We start from the raw sequence: 25,395 nt of genomic DNA on the forward strand, positions 1-25,395 counted from the left end.
GCATCTTATTCTTCCAGTAGGGATATTCTGTTCCATCGAACACGGGGCAAGCAGCGGAGACTTTGATTATCCCTGCAGTCGACATAGCTAAACTCCAGGTGGTTAAACCGAATCACACAGAACAAGGGAGTACCTTGCTCTGATACCAATTGAAAGTGCTAGTTATCGACTAGAGGGGGGTGAATAGGCGATTTTTATGAAAGTCTTCAAAACATGGAAGTTTCGAAGACAAACAATAGAAACAACCTAATTGATATGCAGCGGAAGATAAACTACAACAAGCAAGCCATAATCAAGTATGCAATAGCATTAACGTTCGAAGATTAATAGCAGCTAGGTAGTAGGATCAGGATGGAAGATAGTATGAAGCCAATCAACAATAGTAGTCAAGCAATGAAGTCAATCAGATAAGACGATAAGCAATGACTTCACGAAGACAAACTCAAAGTAAAGGAGGGAAGAGATAGAACCAGTTGCTTGTTGAAGACACAGGATTTGTTGGACCAGTTCCAGTTGCTGTGACAACTGTACGTCTGGTTAGGGAGGCTGAGATTCAACTCAGAAGACCGTGTCTTCACCTTATTCCCCTTGAGCTAAGGACACTTAGTCCTCGCCCAATCACTCTGGTAAGTCTTCAAGGTAGACTTCCAAACCTTCACAGACTTCGTTCACCCGGCAATCCACAATGACTCTTGGATGCTCAGAACGCGACGCCTAACCGGCTGGAGGATACACAGTCCTCAAGTGTAATAAGTCTTCAGGTCACACAGACAGAAAGACTTCAGTGATGCCTAACACTCTTTGGCTCTGGGTGTTTGGGCTTTGTCCTCGCAAGGATTTCTCTCTCTCAAATGCTTCGAGGTGGGTTGCTCTCAAACGACAAAAGCCGTATACTAACTCTGAGCAGCCACCAATTTATGGTGTAGGGGGTGGGCTATTTATAGCCACTAGGCAACCCGACCTGATTTGTCCGAAATGACCCTGGGTCACTAAGGAACTGACACGTGTTCCAACGATCAGATTTCAAACACAGACGGCAACTTTACTTGGGCTACAAGCAAAGCTGACTCATCCAACTCTGGATAAGATTTGCTCTCATTGTCTTCGCTCGAAGACATAGGATTTGGGTTGAGCATCACTTCAGTCACTCTGACTTAGTTCACTTGGACCCCACTTAACAGTACGGTGGTTCCTATGACTCAACAAAGAAGAAAAGGAAACAACGAAGCCACACAGTCTTTGTGCTCCATAGTCTTCACGCAATGTCTTCTCATGTCATAGTCTTCAATATGAATATCTTCTCATACCACCATTATCGTCACTGTCTTCATACATTTTTAGGGGTCATCTCCGGTAGGTAAATTGAATCAATGAGGGACACTGCCTGCGTTATCCTGCAATTCTCACAAACGCATTAGTCCCTCAACCAACTTTGTCGTCAATACTCCAAAACCAACTAGGGGTGGCACTAGATGCACTTACATATGATCTCGCCAATTCCCATTTGCTTGATTGACTCACTAGGGGTTAATTCATCTAGCACATTTGGCAGGTGCTCTTTGCGAGCCGTTAGTCTCATCGAACCGCACATCTACAGTTTCAACCACTTTATAGTGAAAGAGGTTGAAGACTCTGTAGGAGTGCGAATCCTTTCCGTAACCAAGCATAAAACCTTCATGTGCTTTCGGTGCAAATTTTGAAGTGTGATGTGGATCCTTGATCCAGCACCTAGCACCAAATACTCTGAGGTAGCTTACGTTTGGCTTCTTACCAGTTAGGAGCTCATAGGAGGTTTTCTTCAGAAGCTTGTGAAGATAAACACGGTTGATGACGTGGCATGCAGTGTCAATGGCTTCAGGCCAGAACTTCCGTGGAGTCTTGTACTCATCAAGCATCCTTTGGGCCATCTCAATAAGAGTTCTGTTCTTGCGCTCCGCGATGCCATTCTGCTGAGGTGTGTAAGGAGCAGAGAACTCATGAGTAATACCCAAAGTATCTAGATACAGGTCGAGGCCGGTGTTCTTGAACTCAGTGCCGTTGTCGCTTCTGATGTGCTTGATCTTGATGTCATAGTTCGTCATGGCACGATTGGCAAAGCGTCTGAAGACATCCTGCACTTCAGTCTTGTAGAGGATTATATGCACCCAAGTATATCTAGAGTAATCATCAACAATGACAAAGCCATAGAGGCAAGCAGTAGCATTGAGAGTAGAGTAGTGAGTAGGGCCAAATAAGTCCATGTGTAGCAGCTCAAAAGGTTGAGATGTAGTCATGATTGTCTTCGAGGGATGCTTGGCCCTGGGCATCTTTCTAGCTTTGCAGGCACCACACAGATGATCCTTCTTGAACTTGACGCCTTCGATGCCCACGACATGCTTCTTCTTCGTGAGAGTGTGCAAGTTCCTCATGCCAGCATGCCCTAGCCTTCGATGCCAAAGCCAGCATTCTGAAGCTTTTGCTAGAAGACATACGATCATCTGCGGTCCTGCTGAGAAATCTACCATGTACAGATCATCTTTTTGATACCCTTCAAAGACTAGAGACTTGTCAGATTCCATTAGTATAAGGCAACGATATTTTCCAAATAGCACAATCATATTTAAGTCACAAAGCATTGAGACAGACGTTAAGTTGAAACCAAGGGATTCAACAAGCATCACTTTATCCATGTGCTGATCCCTTGATATTGCAACTCTACCTAGACCCAATACCTTGCTTTTACCAGTGTCAGCAAATGCGATGTGACTCTTGTCTGATGGACGTAGTGTTGAATCCATCAGAACACTTTGATCGCTAGTCATGTGATTAGTGCATCCACTGTCCATAATCCATTCTGAAGCCCGAGGTGTCGTAGCCTACAGTGCAGTTTGGGGGATAGGCTTCACAAAGTGAGTTGTGAAGCAGAAACATTTGACGAACAAGTGGAACATGGAAATTCAGGTCTTGGTTAGGATAGATTGGATGAGTGTCAAGGAAATCCAGAGCGAAATACATAGTAAGACCATTTGGGCATTTTATCTTGCGCCCTACAAGATTTTTAAGGTCTCCAACATTAGCTTTGGACGCCTTTGATTTTCGGCTGGAGACCTTTTCCTGCAAAAGAGAGTTAGGTTTTCTTAACCACCCACATTTTCAGGGGTGGCTTAGAAGCAATGAGTCTAAGTGCAGCATCTGAGAACTTAGGCTTCGGAGCCCTAGTAAATAGCCTTGCAGGGGGTGAATAATACTCATATGAATAAGCAGAAAAGTTCTTAGTTCTATGAACATAGCGGTTTGATGAAACACACTCATATTCATGGGTATGAGTATGATTTCCCTGCAAAACATTGACGTTAGGGTGACTCTGATGAGTCCTTGGTCTGTATGAAGCTTTTGGACCATATGAAGCCTTTGGTATGGGGTTTGTCTTCTTCACAGGTGGTGTCGTGATGACATTCATCGGAAGATTCTCAAGACAACTTTTGGGGACCCATATCTTCTTCATAGGTGGCCCATTCCCGCAGTTAGTACCAATATACCTGGCAAACACTTCACCATTCTGATTCTTAAACAATTTATAGTTTGCATCAAAAGATTCATCAATGATAATAGGGTTAGCACAAGTGAAGCCAGATAAGGTGGATGGATCTACTAAAGGTTCCTTTGCAGCAACCTAGGTGGTTTTGGGGTACTGCTTAGGCTTCCAGTATGACCCATCAACATTCATTTTTCTCTCGAACCCAACACCCTCTTTTCTAGGGTTTCGGTTCAGAATCTGCTTTTTGAGGACATCACATAATGTCTGATGCCCTTTGAGACGTTTGTACATCCCTGTCTCAAGCAGTGTCTTCAAACTGGCATTCTCATCAGCAATAGTAGTGGTATCCTCAATAGAGGGGTTACTTACCACATCAGCAGTTGAAGATATCTCAACAATAGTAGCAGTAGAACATTCAGCAACAGAGGCAGCGTTATCATGCTCAATGCATTTTAGACATGGTGGTTCAAATCCTTCCTGAGCGGGACTGATCTGTTGAGCGCGGAGTGACTCGTTTTCCTTTTGAAGATCTTCATGATCCGATCTCAATTTCTTGAGTTCCTGCTTCCTTTGAAGATAATCATAGGAGAGCTTTTCATGAGAGGCTGAGAGCGTTTCATGTCAACCTTCAAGTTCCTGGTACTTAACATGAAGATTTTTTATGTCTTTAATTAAGGACTGAGTCTTAGTCATTTCCATGTCCAACAGGTCATCGCTTTTGTCTAACAATTTTTGAATATGTTCCATAGCTTTTTGTTGTTCAGTTGTGTAAGTGCATCTAGTGCCACCCCTAGTTGGTTTTGGAGTATTGATGACAACGTTGGTTGAGGGACTAATGCGTTTGTGAGAATTGCAGGATAACGCAGGTAGTGTCCCTCATTGATTCGGTTTACCTACCGGAGATGACCCCTAAAAATGTATGAAGACATTGACGACAATGGTGGTATGTGAAGATATTCATATTGAAGACTATGACATGAGAAGACATTGAGTGAAGACTATGGAGCACGAAGACTGTGTTGTTTTGTTGTTTCCTTTTCTTCTTTGTTGAGTCATAGGAACCACCATACTATTAAGTGGGGTCCAAGTGAACAAAGTCAGAATGACTGAAGTGATGCTCAACCCAAATCCTATGTCTTCGAGCGAAGACAATGAGAGCAAATCTTATCCAGAGCTGGATGAGTCATCTTTGCTTGTAGCCCAAGTAAAGTTGCCGTGTGTGTTTGAAATCTGACTGTTGGAACACGTGTCAGTTCCTTAGTGACCCATTTCGGACATATCAGGTCGGGTTGCCTTGTGGCTATAAATAGCCTACCCCCTACACCATAAATTGGTGGCTGCTCAGAGTTAGTTTACGGCTTTTGTCGTTTGAGAGCAACCCACCTCAAAGCCTTTGAGAGAGAGAAATCCTTGCGAGGACAAAGCCCAAACACCCAGAGCCAAAGAGTGTTAGGCATCACTGAAGTCTTTCTGTCTGAGTGACCTGAAGACTTATTACACTTGAGGACAATGTATCCTCCAGCCGGTTAGGCGTCGCGTTCTGAGCATCCAAGAGTCATTGTGGATCGCCGGTGAACGAAGTCTATGAAGGTTCGGAAGTCTACCTTGAAGACTTACCAGAGTGATTAGGCGAGGACTGTGTGTGCTTAGCTCAAGGGGAATAAGGTGAAGACATGGTCTTCTGAGTTGAATCTCAGCCTCCCTAACCAGATGTACAATTGTCACAGCAACTGGAACTGGTCCAACAAATCCTGTGTCTTCAACAAGTGACTGGTTCTATCCTCTCCCTCCCTTTACTTTGAGTTTGTCTTCGTGAAGTCATTGCTTATCTGTCATACCTATTTGACTTCATTGCTTGACTACTATCATTGATTGGCTTCATACTATCTTCCATCCCGATCCTTACTACCAAGATGCTATTAGTCTTTGTACCTTCACATTATTGCATACTTGACTATGGTTTGCTTGTTGTAGTTTATCTTCCGTTGCATATCAATTAGGTCATTTCTATTGTTTGTCTTCGAAACTTCCAAGTTTTGAAGACTTTGATAAAAATCGCCTATTCACCCCCCTCTAGTCGATAACTTGAAGGAAATATGCCCTAGAGGCAATAATAAAGTTATTATTTATTTCCTCATATCATGATAAATGTTTATTATTCATGCTAGAATTGTATTAACCAGAAACATGATACATGTGTGAATACATAGACAAACATATAGTCACTAGTATGCCTCTACTTGACTAGCTCATTAATCAAAGATGGTTATGTTTCCTAACCATAGACATGTGTTGTCATTTGATTAATGGGATCACATCATTAGAAGAATGATGTGATTGACATGACCCATTCCGTTAGCCTAGAACTTGCTCATTTAGTATGTTGCTATTGCTTTCTTCATGACTTATACAAAGTTCCTGCAACTATGAGATTGTGCAACTCATGTTTACCGGAAGAACAGTTTGTGTGTTACCAAACGTCACAACGTAATTGGGTGATTATAAAGGTGCTCTACAGGTATTTCCGAAGGTACATGTTGAGTTGGCATAAATCGAGATTAGGTTTTGTCACTCCGATTGTCGGAGAGGTATCTCTGGGCCCTCTCGGTAATACTCATCACTTAAGCCTTGCAAGCATTATAACTAATGAGTTAGTAATAAGATGATGTGTCACAGAACGAGTAAAGAGACTTGCCGGTAACGAGATTGAACTAGGTATTGGATACCGACGATCAAATCTCGGGCAAGTAACATACCGATGACAAAGGGAACACCGTATGTTGTTATGCGGTTTGACCGATAAAGATCTTCATAGAATATGTACGAACCAATATGGGCATCCAGGTTCCGCTATTGGTTATTGACCGAGAATGGTTCTAGGTCATGTCTACATAGTTCTCGAACCCGTAGGGTCCGCACGCTTAACGTTACGATGATAGTTTTATTATGAGTTTATAAGTTTTGATGTACCGAAGTTTGTTCGGAGTCCCGGATGTGATCACGGACATGACGAGGAGTCTCGAAATGGTTGAGACATAAAGATTGATATATTGGAAGCCTATGTTTGGACATCGGAAAGGTTCCGGGTGAAATCGGGATTTTACCGGAACACCGGGGGGTTACCGGAACCCTCCCGGGGGTTAATGGGCCTTAATGGGCCATGAGGGAGAAGAGGAGGGCTGGCCAGGGCAGGCCGCGCGCCCCCTCCCCCCCTAGTCCGAATAGGACAAGGAAGGAGGGGGGGGGGCGACGCCCCCCTTTCCTCTTTCCCCTCCCCTCTTTCCTTCTCCACCAAGGCAAGAGGGGGGAGTCCTACACCCGATGGGAGTAGGACTCCTCCAGGCGCACCCCAAGGGGGCCGGCCGCACCTCCCCCTCCCTCCTTTATATACGGGGGCAAGGGGGCACCCCATAACACACAAGTTGATCTACGGATCGTTCCTTAGCCATGTGCGGTGCCCCCCTCCACCATATTCCACCTCGGTCATATCGTCGTGGAGTTTAGGCGAAGCCCTGCGCCGGTAGAACATCATCATCGTCACCACGCCGTCATGCTGACGGGACTCATCCCCGAAGCTTTGCTGGATCGGAGCCCGGGGATCGTCATCAAGCTGAACGTGTGCTAAACTCGGAGGTGCCGTACGTTCGGTGCTTGGATCGGTCGGATCGTGAAGACGTACGACTACATCAACCGCGTTGTCATAACGCTTCCGCTTACAGTCTACGAGGGTACGTAGACGAACACTCTCCCCTCTCGTTGCTGTGCCATCACCATGATCTTGCGTGTGCGTAGGAATTTTTTTGAAATTACTACGTTCTCCAATAGTGGTATCAGAGCCAGGTTTTATGTGTAGATGTCATATGCATGAGTAGAACACAAGTGAGTTGTGGGCAATATAAGTCATACTGCTTACCAGCATGTCATACTTTGGTTCGGAGGTATTGTGAGATGAAGCGGCCCGGACCGACATTACGCGTACGCTTACGCGAGACTGGTTTCACCGCTACGAGCACTCGTTGCTTAAAGGTGACCGACGGGTGTCTGTCTCTCTCACTTTAGCTGAATCGAGTGTGGCTACGCCCGGTCCTTGCGAAGGTTAAAACAACACCAACTTGACAAACTATCGTTGTGGTTTTTGATGCGTAGGTAAGAACGGTTCTTGCTAAGCCCGTAGCAGCCACGTAAAACTTGCAACAACAAAGTAGAGGACGTCTAACTTGTTTTTGCAGGGCATGTTGTGATGTGATATGGTCAAGATGTGATGCTATATTTTATTGTATGAGATGATCATGTTTTGTAACCGAAGTTATCGGCAACTGGCAGGAGCCATATGGTTGTCGCTTTATTGTATGAAATGCAAACACCCTGTAATTGCTTTACTTTATCACTAAGCGGTAGCGATAGTCGTAGAAGCAATAGTTGGCGAGACGACAACGATGCTACGATGAAGATCAAGGTGTCGCGCCGGTGACGATGGTGATCATGACGGTGCTTCGGAGATGGAGATCACAAGCACAAGATGATGATGGCCATATCATATCACTTATATTGATTGCATGTGATGTTTATCCTTTATGCATCTTATCTTGCTTTGATTGACGGTAGCATTTTAAGATGATCTCTCACTAAAATTATCAAGAAGTGTTCTCCCTGAGTATGCACCGTTGCCAAAGTTCGTCGTGCCCAGACACCACGTATTGATCGGGTGTGATAAGCTCTACGTCCATCTACAACGGGTGCAAGACAGTTTTGCACACGCGGAATACTCAGGTTAAACTTGACGAGCCTAGCATATGCAGATATGGCCTCGGAACACGGAGACCGAAAGGTCGAGCGTGAATCATATAGTAGATATGATCAACATAATGATGTTCACCATTGAAAACTACTCTATCTCACATGATGATCGGTTATGGTTTAGTTGATTTGGATCACGTGATCACTTAGATGACTAGAGAGATGTCTGTCTAAGTGGGAGTTCTTAAGTAATATGATTAATTGAACCTAAATTTATCATGAACTTAGTACCTGATAGTATTTTTCTTGTCTATGTTTGTTTGTAGATAGATGGCTCGTGCTGTTGTTCCGTTGAATTTTAATGCGTTCCTTGAGAAAGCAAAGTTGAAAGATGATGGTAGCAATTACACGGACTGGGTCCGTAACCTGAGGATTATCCTCATTGCTGCACAAAAAAGTTACGTCCTGGAAGCACCACTGGGTGCCAGGCCTGCTGCTGATACAACTGACGACGTTAAGAACGTCTGGCAGAGCAAAGCTGATGACTACTCTATAGTTCAGTGTGCCATGCTTTATGGCTTAGAACCGGGTCTTCAACAACGTTTTGAACGTCATGGAGCATATGAGATGTTCCAGGAGTTGAAGTTAATATTTCAAGCAAATGCCCGGATTGAGAGATATGAAGTCTCCAATAAGTTCTACAGCTGCAAGATGGAGGAGAATAGTTTTGTTAGTGAGCATATACTCAAAATGTTTGGGTATAATAATCACTTGATTCAACTGGGAGTTAATCTTCCGGATGATAGCGTCATTGACAGAATTCTCCAATCACTGCCACCAAGCTACAAGAGCTTTGTGATGAACTATAATATGCAAGGGATGAACAAGACTATTCCCGAGCTCTTCGCAATGCTAAAAGCTGCGGAGGTAGAAATCAAGAAGGAGCATCAAGTGTTGATGGTCAACATGACCACTAGTTTCAAGAAAAAGGGAAAAGGGAAGAAGAAGGGGAACTTCAAGAAAAACAGCAAGCAAGTTGCTGCTCAAGAGAAGAAACCCAAGTCTGGACCTAAGCCTGAAACTGAGTGCTTCTACTGCAAGCAGACTGGTCACTGGAAGCGGAACTGCCCCAAGTATTTGGCGGATAAGAAGGATGGCAAAGTGAACAAAGGTATATGTGATATACATGTTATTGATGTGTACCTAACTAGAGCTCGTAGTAGCACCTGGGTATTTGATACTGGTTCTGTTGCTAATATTTGCAACTCGAAACAGGGACTACAGAATAAGCAAGCACTGGCCAAGGACGAGGTGACAATGCGCGTGGGGAACGGTTCCAAAGTCGATGTGATCGCGGTCGGCATGCTACCTCTACATCTACCTTCGGGATTAGTTTTAGACCTGAATAATTGTTATTTGGTGCCAGCGTTGAGCATGAACATTATATCTGGATCTTGTTTGATGCGAGACGGCTATTCATTTAAATCAGAGAATAATGGTTGTTCTATTTATATGAGTAATATCTTTTATGGTCATGCACCCTTGAAGAGTGGTCTATTTTTATTAAATCTCGATAGTAGTGATACACATATTCATAGTGTTGAAACCAAAAGATGCAGAGTTAATAATGATAGTGCAACTTATTTGTGGCACTGCCGTTTGGGTCATATCGGTGTAAAGCGCATGAAGAAACTCCATACTGATGGACTTTTGGAATCACTTGATTATGAATCACTTGGTACTTGCGAACCGTGCCTTATGGGCAAGATGACTAAAACGCCGTTCTCCGGAACTATGGAGCGAGCAACTGATTTGTTGGAAATCATACATACTGATGTTTGTGGCCCAATGAATGTTGAGGCTCGCGGCGGGTATCGTTATTTTCTCACCTTCACAGATGATTTGAGCAGATATGGGTATATCTACTTGATGAAACACAAGTCTGAAACATTTGAAAAGTTTAAAGAATTTCAGAGTGAAGTGGAAAATCATCGTAACAAGAAAATAAAGTTTCTACGATCTGATCGTGGAGGAGAATATTTGAGTTATGAGTTTGGCCTACACTTGAAACAATGTGGAATAGTTTCGCAACTCATGCCACCTGGAACACCACAACGAAATGGTGTGTCCGAACGTCGTAATCGTACTTTACTGGATATGGTGCGATCTATGATGTCTCTTACTGATTTACCGCTATCATTTTGGGGTTATGCTTTAGAGACGGCCGCATTCACGTTAAATAGGGCACCATCAAAATCCGTTGAGACGACGCCTTATGAACTGTGGTTTGGCAAGAAACCAAAGTTGTCATTTCTTAAAGTTTGGGGCTGCGATGCTTATGTGAAGAAACTTCAACCAGATAAGCTCGAACCTAAATCGGAGAAATGTGTCTTCATAGGATACCCAAAAGAGACTATTGGGTACACCTTCTATCACAGATCCGAAGGCAAGACATTCGTTGCTAAGAATGGATCCTTTCTAGAGAAGGAGTTTCTCTCGAAAGAAGTGAGTGGGAGGAAAGTAGAACTTGATGAGATAACTGTATCTACTCCCTTATTGGAAAGTAGTTCATCACGAGAACCGGTTCCTGTGACAACTACACCAATTAGTGAGGAAGCTAATGATAATGATCATGAAACTTCAGATCAAGTTTCTACTGAACCTCGTAGGTCTACCAGAGTAAGATCCGCGCCAGAGTGGTACGGTAATCCTATTCTGGAAGTCATGTTACTTGACCATGATGAACCTACGAACTATGAGGAAGCGATGATGAGCCCGGATTCCGCAAAATGGCTAGAAGCCATGAAATCTGAGATGGGATCCATGTATGAAAACAAAGTATGGACTTTGGTTGACTTGCCCGATGATCGGCAAGCCATTGAGAATAAATGGATCTTTAAGAAGAAGACTGACGCTGATGGTAATATAACTGTCTATAAAGCTCGACTTGTTGCAAAAGGTTTTCGACAAGTTCAAGGGGTTGACTACGATGAGACTTTCTCACCCGTAGCGATGCTTAAGTCCGTCCGAATCATGTTAGCTATTGCTGCATTTCATAATTATGAAATTTGGCAAATGGATGTCAAGACTGCATTCTTGAATGGATTTCTAGAAGAAGAGTTGTATATGATGCAGCCGGAAGGTTTTGTTGATCCAAAAGGTGCTGACAAAGTGTGCAAGCTCCAGCGTTCCATTTATGGACTGGTGCAAGCATCTCGGAGTTGGAATAAACGCTTTGATAGTGTGATCAAAGCATATGGTTTTATACAGACTTTTGGAGAAGCCTGTATTTACAAGAAAGTGAGTGGGAGCTCTGTAGCATTTCTAATTTTATATGTAGATGACATATTATTAATTGGAAATGATATAGAATTTCTGGATAGCATAAAAGGATACTTGAATAAAAGTTTTTCAATGAAAGACCTCGGTGAAGCTGCTTACATATTGGGCATCAAGATCTATAGAGATAGATCAAGACGCTTAATAGGACTTTCACAAAGCACATACCTTGACAAAATTTTGAAAAAGTTCAAAATGGATCAGGCAAAGAAAGGATTCTTGCCTGTGCTACAAGGTGTGAAGTTGAGTCAAACTCAATGCCCGACCACAACAGAAGATAGAGAGAAAATGAAAAATGTTCCCTATGCTTCAGCCATAGGCTCTATCATGTATGCAATGCTGTGTACCAGACCTGACGTATGCTTAGCAATAAGCTTGGCAGGAAGGTACCAAAGTAATCCAGGAGTGGATCACTGGACAACGGTCAAGAACATCCTGAAATACCTGAAAAGGACTAAGGATATGTTTCTCGTATATGGAGGTGACAAAGAGCTAGTCGTAAACGGTTACGTCGATGCAAGCTTTGACACTGATCCGGACGATTCTAAATCGCAAACCGGATACGTGTTTTTATTAAACGGTGGAGCTGTAAGTTGGTGCAGTTCTAAACAAAGCGTCGTAGCGGGATCTACATGTGAAGCGGAGTACATAGCTGCTTCGGAAGCAGCAAATGAAGGAGTCTGGATGAATGAGTTCATTTCCGATCTAGGTGTCATACCTAGTGCATCGGGACAATTGAAGATCTTCTGTGACAATACTGGTGCAATTGCCTTGGCAAAGGAATCCAGATTTCACAAGAGGACCAAGCACATCAAGAGACGCTTCAATTCCATTCGGGACCAAGTCCAAGTGGGAGACATAGAGATTTGCAAAATACATACGGATCTGAATGTTGCAGACCCGTTGACTAAGCCTCTCTCACGAGCAAAACATGATCAACACCAAGACTCCATGGGTGTTAGAATCATTACTATGTAATCTAGATTATTGACTCTAGTGCAAGTGGGAGACTGAAGGAAATATGCCCTAGAGGCAATAATAAAGTTATTATTTATTTCCTCATATCATGATAAATGTTTATTATTCATGCTAGAATTGTATTAACCGGAAACATGATACATGTGTGAATACATAGACAAACATATAGTCACTAGTATGCCTCTACTTGACTAGCTCATTAATCAAAGATGGTTATGTTTCCTAACCATAGACATGTGTTGTCATTTGATTAATGGGATCACATCATTAGAAGAATGATGTGATTGACATGACCCATTCCGTTAGCCTAGCACTTGATCATTTAGTATGTTGCTATTGCTTTCTTCATGACTTATACAAAGTTCCTGCAACTATGAGATTGTGCAACTCACGTTTACCGGAAGAACACTTTGTGTGCTACCAAACGTCACAATGTAATTGGGTGATTATAAAGGTGCTCTACAGGTATTTCCGAAGGTACATGAGTTGGCATAATTCGAGATTAGGTTTTGTCACTCCGATTGTCGGAGAGGTATCTCTGGGCCCTCTCGGTAATAGTCATCACTTAAGCCTTGCAAGCATTATAACTAATGAGTTAGTAATAATATGATGTGTTACAGAACGAGTAAAGAGACTTGCTGGTAACGAGATTGAACTAGGTATTGGATACCGACGATCAAATCTCGGGCAAGTAACATACCGATGACAAAGGGAACAACGTATGTTGTTATGCGGTTTGACCGATAAAGATCTTCATAGAATATGTAGGAACCAATATGGGCATCCAGGTTCTGCTATTGGTTATTGACCGAGAATGGTTCTAGGTCATGTCTACATAGTTCTCGAACCCGTAGGGTCCGCACGCTTAACGTTACGATGACAGTTTTATTATGAGTTTATAAGTTTTGATGTACCGAAGTTTGTTCGGAGTCCCGGATGTGATCACGGACATGACGAGGAGTCTCGAAATGGTTGAGACATAAAGATTGATATATTGGAAGCCTATGTTTGGACATCGGAAAGGTTCCGGGTGAAATCGGGATTTTACCGGAACACCGGGGGGTTACCGGAACCCTCCCGAGGGTTAATGGGCCTTAATGGGCCATGAGGGAGAAGAGGAGGGCCGGCCAGGGCAGGCCGCGCGCGCCCTCCCCCCCTAGTCCGAATAGGACAAGGAAGGGGGGGGGGCGGCGCCCCCCTTTCCTCTTTCCCCTCCCCCCTTTCCTTCTCCACCAAGGCAAGAGGGGGGAGTCCTACTCCCGGTGGGAGTAGGACTCCTCCAGGCGCACCCCAAGGGGGCCGGCCGCACCTCCCCCTCCCTCCTTTATATACGGGGCAGGGGGGCACCCCATAACACACAAGTTGATCTACGGATCGTTCCTTAGCCGTGTGCGGTGCCCCCCTCCACCATATTCCACCTCGGTCATATCGTCGCGGAGTTTAGGCGAAGCCCTGCGCCGGTAGAACATCATCATCGTCACCACGCCGTCGTGCTGACGGAAATCATCACCGAAGCATTGCTGGATCGGAGCCCGGGGATCGTCATCAAGCTGAACGTGTGCTAAACTCGGAGGTGCCGTACGTTCGGTGCTTGGATCGGTCGGATCGTGAAGACGTACGACTACATCAACCGCGTTGTCATAACGCTTCCGCTTACAGTCTACGAGGGTACGTAGACGAACACTCTCCCCTCTCGTTGCTATGCCATCACCATGATCTTGCGTGTGCATAGGAATTTTTTTGAAATTACTATGTTCTCCAACATAACTAGCACTTTCAATTGGTATCAGAGCAAGGTACTCCCTTGTTCTGTGTGATTCGGTTTAACCACCTGGAGTTTAGCTATGTCGACTGCAGGGATAATCAAAGTCTCCGCTGCTTGCCCCGTGTTCGATGGAACTGAATATCCCTACTGGAAGAATAAGATGCGCATGCATCTTGAAGCCATTGATGTCGACCTCTGGTATGTCGTCAAGAACGGCATTCCCAAAACTGGTGAAGGTGTCACCCCTACTGATGTCAAGAAGTTCATTCAACTGGACTCTACTGCAAAGAACATCATCTGTGGTCATCTGACCAAAGGACAGTATGGCCGTGTGAGTGCTCTGGAAACGTCAAAGCTAGTCTGGGACTGGCTATCCAAGGTCAACGAAGGCGTCTCTACTCAGAGAGACCAAAGGATGAGTGTTCTTCGCAACCTCTTCAATCGCTTCAAGAGAAACGACAATGAAAATGTCCAGCTCACGTTTGATCGCGTCACCGACATCACAAATGAGCTTCAGGCTCTTGGTGCCACTGAGATTACCAAGCATGAAATCGTCAAGACACTGCTGAGATCTCTTGACAGCTCCTTTGACACCCTTGCCCTCATGATACAAGAACACCCGAACTTCAAGACACTCGATCCGTCTGATATACTTGAGAGGCTCAACACACATGAGTTCCAGCTTTCTGAGAAAAGAGATATCTATGGTCCCAACTATGGCCGAACTCGAGCTTTGAAGGCAAAAGTTGTTTCCTCATCTGAAGAAGAATCTGACTGCGGTTCTGATGATCCTGAAGACATTGCAAAGGAACTTGCTATGCTTGTGAAGAAGTTCCAGAAGTTCACCAAGAAGAAGGGCTTCAGAAAGTCTTCACGATCTTGCTCAAGAAATGATGAAGCTTCCACTCATGACAACAAGAAGAGAACATGTCACAAGTGCAAGAAACCTGGACACTATATCTCTGAGTGTCCATAGTGGGACAATGAGAAGAAGAAGAAGAAGAGCAAGGAATATGATTCTGATGACAACAAGAAGAAGAAATCTTCAAAGTCTTCTTCCAAGTCCTCATCAAGGTCTTCATCTCATAAGAAGAGCTCATCTGGCAAGGCTCGTGCTTTTGTTGGCAAGGAAATGGATTCAGAGGAGGAGTCTGCTTCTGAGGAGGCGGAGGTGGAGTCTGAAGAGGAGTCCGACCCTGGCGTTGCCAGTCTGGCTCTAGCCACAGCCTATGTTGCCAAGTCCATCTTCAACACTGAAGACAATGACTTCCACACCAACGCTGAAGCTGATGACAAGGACGATCCTGCTCCCACCTACTGCTTCATGGCACGTGGTGCCAAGGTAAAATCACGTGATGCTTACTTTCAAACATCAAGTGAAGATGACTCTGATTGTGAATCCAAACCCAGCTACAAAACACTTGCTAAAATTGCAACTGAACAACAAAAGGCTATGGAACATACTCAAAAACTGTTAGACAAAAGCGATGACCTGTTGGACGTGGAAATGACACGTTCACAGTCCTTAGTTGAAGACATAAAAAATCTTCATGCTAAGTACCAAGAACTTGAAAGTCTTCATGATACGCTCTCAACCACTTATGAAAAGCTCTCCTATGATTATCTTCAAAGGAAGCAAGAGCTTGAGAAATTGAAAGCGGCTCATGAAGATCTTCAAAAGGAGAATGAGTCACTTCGCGCTCAACAGATCAGTTCCGCTCAGGATGGATTTGAACCACCATGTCTAAAATGCATTGAGCGTGATAACGCTACCTCTGTTGCTGAATGTTCCACTGCTGCTACTGTTGCTTTGTCTTCAACTACTGATGTGGTAACTAACCCCTCCGTTGAGGATACCACTGCTATTGCTGATGAAAATGCTAGGTTGAAGACATTGCTTGAAACAGGGATGTATAAAAGTCTGAAAGGACATCAGACACTTTGCGATGTCCTCAAAAAGCAGATTCTGAACTGAAACCCTAGGAAAGAGGGTGTTGGGTTCGAGAGGAAAATGAATGTTGATGGTTCCTACTGGAACCCTGAGCAGTATCCCAAAACCACATGGGTTGCTGCAAAGGAACCTTCAGTGGATCCATCCACCTTATCTGGCTTTACCTGTGCTAATCCTATTATCATTGATGAATCCTTTGATGCAAACTATAAATTGTTCAAAAATCAGAATGGTGAAGTGTTTGCCAGGTATATTGGTACTAACTGCAGGAATGGACCACCTATGAAGAAGATCTGGGTTCCCAAAAGCTGTCTTGAGAATCTTCCAGTGAATGTCATCATGACACCACCAGGGAAGAAGACAAACCCCAGACCTAAGGCGTCATATGGTCCAAAGGCTTCATACAGATACATGACTCACTTGAGTCACCCTAACGCCAATGTTTTGCAGGGAAATCGTACTCAAACTTATGAATATGAGCGTGTGTCTTCAAACCGCTATGTTCATAGAACTAAGAACTTTTCTGCTTATTCATATGAGTATCATTCATCTCCTGCAAGGCTATTTGCTAGGGCTCCAAAGCCGAAGTTCTCAGATGCTGCACTTAGACTCATTGCTTCTAAGCCACCCCTGATGATGTGGGTGGTGAAGAAGAATTAACTTTCTTTTGCAGAATAAGGTCTCTAGCCTGCTATCAAAGGCGTCCAATACCATTGCTGGGGACCTAAAACACATTAAGGGACGCATGATAAAATGGACTTATTTGGCCCTACTCACTACTCTACACTCACAACAACAGCTTGTCTCTATGGCTTCGTCATTGTTGATGACTACTCAAGATATACATGGGTACACATAATTCTCTACAAGACTGAAGTACAAGATGTCTTCAGATGCTTCGCCGATCGAGCCATGAACAATTATGGCGTCAAGATCAAGCATATAAGAAGTGACAATGGCACTGAGTTCAAGAACACCGGCTTGATCTTTATCTGGATACAATGGGAATCACTCATGAGTTTTCGGCTCCATACACACCTCAGCAAAATGGCATTGTAGAGCGCAAGAACAGAACCCTCATTGAGATGGCTCGAACAATGCTCGACGAGTACAAGACACCAAGAAAGTTCTGGCCTGAAGCTATTGACACAACATGTCACATCATCAATCGTGTTTACATCCATAAGCTTCTAAGCAAAACATCCTATGAGATCCTTACTGGCAAGAAGCCAAATGTCAGCTACTTCAGAGTATTCGGTGCTAGGTGCTGGATCAAGGATCCCCATCACAAGTCAAATTTGCACCTAAAGCTCACGAAGGCTTCATGCTCGGTTATGGAAAGGACTCGCACTCTTATAGAGTCTTCAACCTCTATCACTACAAAATCGTTGAAACTATGGACGTGCGATTTGATGAAACCAATGGTTCACAAAGAGAGCTCCTGCCAAGTACACTATATGAAGCTCCGCCCAGCGAATCTATCAAGCTGATGGGAACTGGTGAAATCATGCCTTCTGAAGCACAGCTTGAAGAGGAACTTATCATTTCTGCACCAAACCAACCTGAAGACAATGCTCAGACCAAAAACAATCCTCCCAATGATGACAATGATCAGCAAGAGCAAGGTCTTCGTCCAGTTCATCCTCGTGTTGCAAATGAAGTACAAATTGAGAAGATAATTGATAGCATCAATGCACCTGGTCCACTTACTCGCTCAAGAGCAACACAGTTAGCAAATTTCTATGGGCACTTTTCGTTTGTGTCAATATCAGAACCCAAGAAAGTTGCTGAAGCCTTTATGGAACCTGAATGGATTCAAGCTATGCAAGAAGAACTTCAACAGTTCAAGCTGAACAATGTTTGGGAACTTGTCAAGCGTCCTGACCCTCGCAAGCATAACATTATTGGCACAAAATGGATATATTGAAACAAGCAAGATGAGCATGGTCAAGTCATCAGAAACAAGGCACATCTTGTGGCTCAAGGATATACTCAAGTTGAAGGAATTGACTTCGATGAAACATTTGCTCCTGTGGCTTGGCTTGAAGCTATTCGCATACTGCTAGCCTATGCTAACCACCACAACATCTTACTATATCAAATGGATGTGAAGAGTGCATTCCTCAACGGCAAGATTGAAGAAGAAGTGTACGTTGCTCAACCACCTGGCTTTGAAGATCCAAAACATCCTGATATGGTGTACAAGCTAAACAAAGCACTATATGGCCTCAAACAAGCTCCTCGCGCTTGGTATGATACGATCAAAGACTTCCTGAAGAGCAAAGGCTTCAAACCTGGATCCCTCGATCCCACACTCTTCACGAAGACATATGATGGTGAACTGTTTGTGTGCCAAATCTATGTGCATGACATTATCTTTGGCTGCACCAACCAGAAGTATAGTGATGAGTTTGGATACATGATGCAAGAGCAATATCAGATGTCCATGATGGGTGAGCTGAAGTTCTTCCTTGGTCTTCAAATTCGTCAGCAAAGGAATGACATCTTCATATCTCAAGAAAAGTATCTCAAAGACTATCTGAAGAAGTTTGGAATGCAAGATTGCAAAGGTTACACGACGCCAATGCCAGCCAAACACCATCTTGGTCCCGACGACAATGGTAAAGAGTTCGATCAAAAGGTATACCGCTCCATGATTGGTTCTTTACTTTACCTATGTGCATCTAGGCCAGATATTATGCTTAGTGTTTGCATGTGTGCTTGATTCCAAGCGGCTCCAAAGGAATCGCATCACTTAGCTGTGAAGCGAATTCTTCAATATTTGGCTTACACCCCAACACTCGGATTATGGTATCCAAAGGGCTCAAGATTTGATCTGGTCGGATTCTCGGATGCTGATTATGCTAGAGACAAGGTGGATCGCAAGTCTACATTAGGCACATGTCACTTTCTGGGACGATCACTTGTCTGTTGGTCTTCAAAGAAGCAAAACTGTGTATCACTCTCAACTGCTGAATCTGAATACCTTGCTGCTGGATCTTGCTGCGCTCAGCTTCTATGGATGAAGCAAACTCTCAAGGACTATGGCGTCAATCTGAAACAAGTACCTCTCTTCTGCAACAACGAAAGCGCCATCAAGATTGCCAACAATCCAGTCCAGCACTCGAAGACAAAGCACATTGAAATTCATCATCACTTTCTCAGAGATCATGTCATGAAGAAAGATATTGGCATCATTCACGTCAACATTGAAGAGCAACTGGCAGATATCTTCACAAAGCCCTTGGATGAGAAAAGATTTTGCAAGTTACGGTGTGAGCTAAATATCTTGGAATCCTCAAATGTCCTGTAATCAGGAACACATCCTAACACTTATGCATGTTGATGACTTAGATGTGCAACACACGAAGTAAAGTATATCTTCAATCAATGAAGACTTACATTCTGAGTGTGAATACATTAACGTGGAATTTGACTTCGGAGTGCCACGATAATTGTGCGCCGTGTCTGGGTCTAATACTTCCTATACGGTGGGTAACGCCACCACCAAATTTCTCGGTTTGAAGTGTTTCACTCATGGCTTATTTTTGCAATGTCTTCGCATTTGGTTTGTCTTCAAATTTCAACTTATCTTCATGATTTACTTCACTATGTTGACTTGATTGCTTTCTGATATATATACTAGTGTTCTATCCTCTACAACATTCACTTATAGCTATGTCTTCCTTGTTAAAACTTTTAAACTAAGTGAATGTGATTGGACCCTAATCTCTCTATGCTTTCTATCTCAAACTCTATCTGTCCAAATCATATGCATTCTATTGAAACTGTCGAATGTCTTCTCTGCATCCTTGTCAGCAGAAGACACAGAGACAAACATTAAGTCTATTTTAAATGATTCATCCTTGTTGTTTGAAATCCGGAGAAGCCGGAACAACCATCCGACAAACCTGGCGGGCGTGGGAAGGTGGGACAACTCTGAGTGTGTTGCATGCTTGCCACGTGCCCCTCAGATGTGAACGGCCAGGGGCACCTGCATAATTGCGCTATGCTGCACACTTCCTTATAAATATATGTCCCCTGCGGTAAAGAAAACATTCTTCCACCTCTCCACCTCGTCAAAACCCTAGCGCCACCGCAAGCTCTCGACGACGCCAGCGACGAAGTGCTTAGCTGCCGCGACTTCTCTGACGCCGTCCTCACGCCGGCTGCGGACATCGTCCTCTCCGCCGCCACCGTAGGTGTCCTCTGTCGCCAAGTTAGGGCACCGTGGATTGAACTGCTCGGTCTCCTATTCATCCCATCTAGCAGTTCTTCGTGCGGTAAATACAACTCTATTTTTACCACCTTTTTGATCCTCAATGATTCATCCTATTTACCAAAATTGGTTTCTGCCTATACAAATGTTAGATCTATTCTGTCTGCATCTCATACTGCCTAGTATATTCACTTAAGCTTCATATCTAGTTAGATTCCTCACTTGTACTTATTCACGGATTCATACAAATCTGGAACCAACTCTCAACATATAAGTGAATGTCTTCGCATCATGAGGTCAATGTCTTCAAACTGATTTATCTTCAAAATCTTTTGAGAATGCATATGACCTCTTCCCCTTTCCTCGCATCTCTAATGCTGTCACAGGTACATGTCCGTGGGAGAATCCCTTGGTTCTCATAGTCTGCATTCGTTTGCAAAATTCTTACAGCAACACATTAACTCTCCTGAAGCTAGTTCCTGTTTGTCCAGCAAGAGAAAGCCTTTGAAGCCTTTGAACATATTGAAGCCATTCAGTTTGAAGTTCATGGCTGCAGAGAAATCAGTAAGGAAGGGCGGCAGACACCTGTACCTTCGGAGACACCTGTAGTACTCCTTTATAATCACCCAATTACGTTGTGACGTTTGGTAGTACCCAAAGTGTTCCTCCGGTAAACGGGAGTTGCATAATTCTCATAGTTACAGGAACATGTATAAGTCATGAAGAAAGCAATAGCAATATACTAAACGATCAAGTGCTAGGCTAATGGAATGGGTCATGTCAATCACATCATTCTCCTAATGATGTGATCCCATTAATCAAATGACAACACATGTCTATGGTTAGGAAACATAACCATCTTTGATTAATGAGCTAGTCAAGTAGAGGCATACTAGTGACTATATGTTTGTCTATGTATTCACACATGTATTATGTTTCCGGTTAATACAATTCTAGCATGAATAATAAACATTTATCATGAAATAAGGAAATAAATAATAACTTTATTATTGCCTCTAGGGCATATTTCCTTCAGTCTCCCACTTGCACTAGAGTCAATAATCTAGTTCACATCGCCATGTGATTTAACACCAATATTCACATCTGCATGTGATTAATACCCATAGTTCACATCATCATGTGATCAACACCCAAAGGGTTTACTAGAGTCAATAATCTAGTTCACATCGCTATGTGATTAACACCCAAAGAGTACTAAGGTATGATCATGTTTTGCTTGTGAGAGAAGCTTAGTCAACGGGTCTGTCATATTCAGAGCCATATGTATTTTGCAAATATTCTATGTCTACAATGCTCTGCACGAAGCTACTCTAGCTAATTGCTCCCACTTTTAATATGTATCCAGATTGAGACTTAGAGTCATCTGGATTGGTGTAAAAGCTTGCATCGTTGTAACTTTTTACGACTGGCTCTTTTATCACCTCCATAATCGAGAAACATCTCCTTAGTCCTCACTAAGGATATTCTTGACCGCTGTCCAGTGATCTACTCTTAGATCAAAATTGTATTCCTTTGTCAAACTCAGAGCAAGGTATACAATAGGTCTGGTTCACAGCATAGCATACTTTATAGAACCTATGACTGAGGCATAGCGAATGACTTTTCATTCTCTTTCTATTTTCTGCCATGGTCGGGTCTTGAGTCTTACTCAAATTCACACCTTTGCATCACAGGCAAGAACTCCTTCTTTGACTGATCCATTTTGAACTATTTCAAAATCTTGTCAAGGTATGTACTCATTGAAAATCTTATCAAGCATCTTGATCTATCTCAATAGATCTTGATGCTTAATGTGTAAGCAGCTTCACCGAGGTCTTTCTTTGAAAAACTCTTATTCAAGTATCCTTTCATGCTATCCAGAATTTCTATATCATTTCCAATCAACAATATGTCATCCACATATAATATTAAAAATGCTACAGAGCTCCCACTCACTTTCTTGTAAATACAGGCTTCTTCAAAAGTCTGTATAAAACCATATGCTTTGATCAACTCATCAAAGCATATATTCCAACTCCGAGATGCTTGCACCAGTCCATAGATGGATCGCTGGAGCTTGCACAATTTGTTAGCACCTTTAGGATTGACAAAACCTTCTGGTTGCATCATATACAACTCTTCTTTAAGAAAACCATTAAGGAATGCAGTTTTGTTTATCCGTTTGCCAGATTTCATAAAATGCGGCAATTGCTAACATGATTCAGACAGATTTAAGCATAGATACGAGTGAAAAACTCTCATCATAGTCAACACCTTGAACTTGTCGAAAACCTTTTGCGACAATTCTAGCTTTGTAGATAGTAACACTATCAGCGTCCGTCTTCCTCTTGAAGATCCATTTAATCTCAATGTCTCGCCGATCATTGGGCAAGTCAATCAAAAGTCCATACTTTGTTTTCGTACATGGATCTTATCTCAGTTCTCATGGCCTCAAGCCATTTTGCGGAATCTGGGCTCACCATCGCTTCTTCATAGTTCGTAGGTTAATCATGATCTAGTAGCATGACTTCCAGAACAGGATTGCCGTACCACTCTGGTGCGGATCTTACTCTGGTTTACCTACGAGATTTGGTAGTAACTTGATCTGAAGTTACATGATCATCATCATTAGCTTCCTCACTAATTGGTGTAGTAGTCACAGGAACAGATTTCTATGATGAACTACTTTCCAATAAGGGAGAAGGTACAATTACCTTATCAAGTTCTACTTTCCTCCCACTCACTTCTTTCGAGAGAAACTCCTTCTCTAGAAAGGATCCATTCTTAGCAACGAATGTCTTGCCTTCGGATCTGTGATAGAAGGTGTACCCAACTTTCTCCTTTGGGTATCCTATGAAGACACATTTCTCCGATTTGGGTTTGAGCTTATCAGGATGAAACTTTTTCACATAAGCATCGCAACCCCAAACTTTAAGAAACAACAACTTTGGTTTCTTGCCAAACCACAGTTCATATTGTGTCGTCTCAACGGAATTAGGTGGTGCCCCTTTTTAACGTGAATGCAGCTGTCTTTAATGCATGACCCCAAAACGATAGTGGTAAATCGGTAAGAAACATCATAGATTGTACAATATCCAATAAAGTACGGTTATGACGTTCGGACACACCATTACACTGTGGTGTTCCGGGTGGCGTGAGTTGCGAAACTATTCCGCATTGTTTCAAATGTAGACTAAACTCGTAACTCAAATATTCTCCTCCACGATCAGATTGTAGAAATTTTATTTTCTTGTTACGATGATTTTCAACTTCACTCTTAAATTCTTTGAACTTTTCAAACGTTTCAGACTTATGTTTCATTAAGTAGATATACCCATATCTGCTCAAATCATCTGTGAAGGTCAGAAAATAATGATACTTGCCGCGAGCCTCAACACTCATCGGATCGCATACATCAGTATGTATTATTTCCAATAAGTCAATTGCTCGCTCTATTGTTCCGGAGAACGGAGTCTTTAGTCATCTTTCCCATAAGGCATGGTTCGCAAGCATCAAGTGATTCATAATCAAGTGATTCCAAAATCCCATCAGCATGGAGTTTCTTCATGCGCTTTACACCAATATGACCTAAACTGCAGTGCCACAAATAAGTTGCACTATCATTATTAACTTTTCATCTTTTGGCATCAATATTATGAATATGTGTATCACTATGATCGAGATCCAACAAACTATGTTCATTGGGTGTATGACCATCGAAGGTCTTATTCATGTAAACAGAATAACAATTTATTCTCTAACTTTTAAATGAATAACCGTATCGCAATACACATGATCAAATCATATTCATGCTCAACGCAAATGCCAAATAACATTTATTTAGCTTTAACACTAATCCCGAAAGTATAGGGAGTGTGCGATGATGATCATATTAATCTTGGAACTACTTCCAACACTCATCGTCACTTCCCCTTCAACTAGTCTCTGTTTATTCTGTACTCCTGTTTCGAGTTACTAATCTTAGCAACCGAACAAGTATCAAATACTCAGGGGCTACTATAAACACTAGTAAGGCACACATCAAACACATGTATATCAAATATACCCTTGTTCACTTTGCCATCCTTCTTACTCACCAAATATTCAGGGCTTTTCCGCTTCCAGTGACCATTTCCTTTGCAGTGTAAGCACTCAGTTTCAGGCTTTGGTCCAGCTTTGGTCTTCTTCATGGGAGTGACAACTTGTTTGCCATTCTACTTGAAGTTTCCCTTTCTTTCCCTTTGCCCTTTTCTTGAAACTAGTGGTCTTGTCAATCATCAACACTTGATGCTCTTTCTTGATTTCTACCTTCGTCGATTTCAACATCACGAAGAGCTCGGGAATCGTTTTCGTCATACTATAGTTCATCACGAAGTTCTACTAACTTAGTGATGGTGACTAGAGAATTCTGTCAATCACTATCTTATCTGGAAGATTAACTCCCACTTGATTCAAGCGATTGAAGTACTCAGACAATCTGAGCATATGCTCACTAGTTGAGCGATTCTCCTCCATCTTTTAGCTATAGAACTTGTTGGAGACTTCATATCTCTCAACTCGGGTATTTGCTTGAAATATTAACTTCAATTCCTGGAACATCTTATATGGTCCATGACGTTCAAAACATCTTTGAAGTCCCGATTCTAAGCCGTTAAGCATGGTGCACTAAACTATCAAGTAGTCATCATATTGAGCTAGCCAAACGTTCATAACATTTGCATCTGCTCCTGCAATAGGTTTGTCACCTAGCGGTGCATTAAGGACATAATTCTTCTATGCAGCAATGAGGATAAACCTCAGATCACGGATCCAATCCGCATCATTGCTACTAACATCTTTCAACACAGTTTTTCTCTAGGAACATATAAAAATAAACATATGAAAGCAAC

Source organism: Triticum aestivum, chromosome 1B (genome assembly GCF_018294505.1).
Source record: "Triticum aestivum cultivar Chinese Spring chromosome 1B, IWGSC CS RefSeq v2.1, whole genome shotgun sequence".
Classification (NCBI taxonomy): Eukaryota; Viridiplantae; Streptophyta; class Magnoliopsida; order Poales; family Poaceae; genus Triticum; species Triticum aestivum.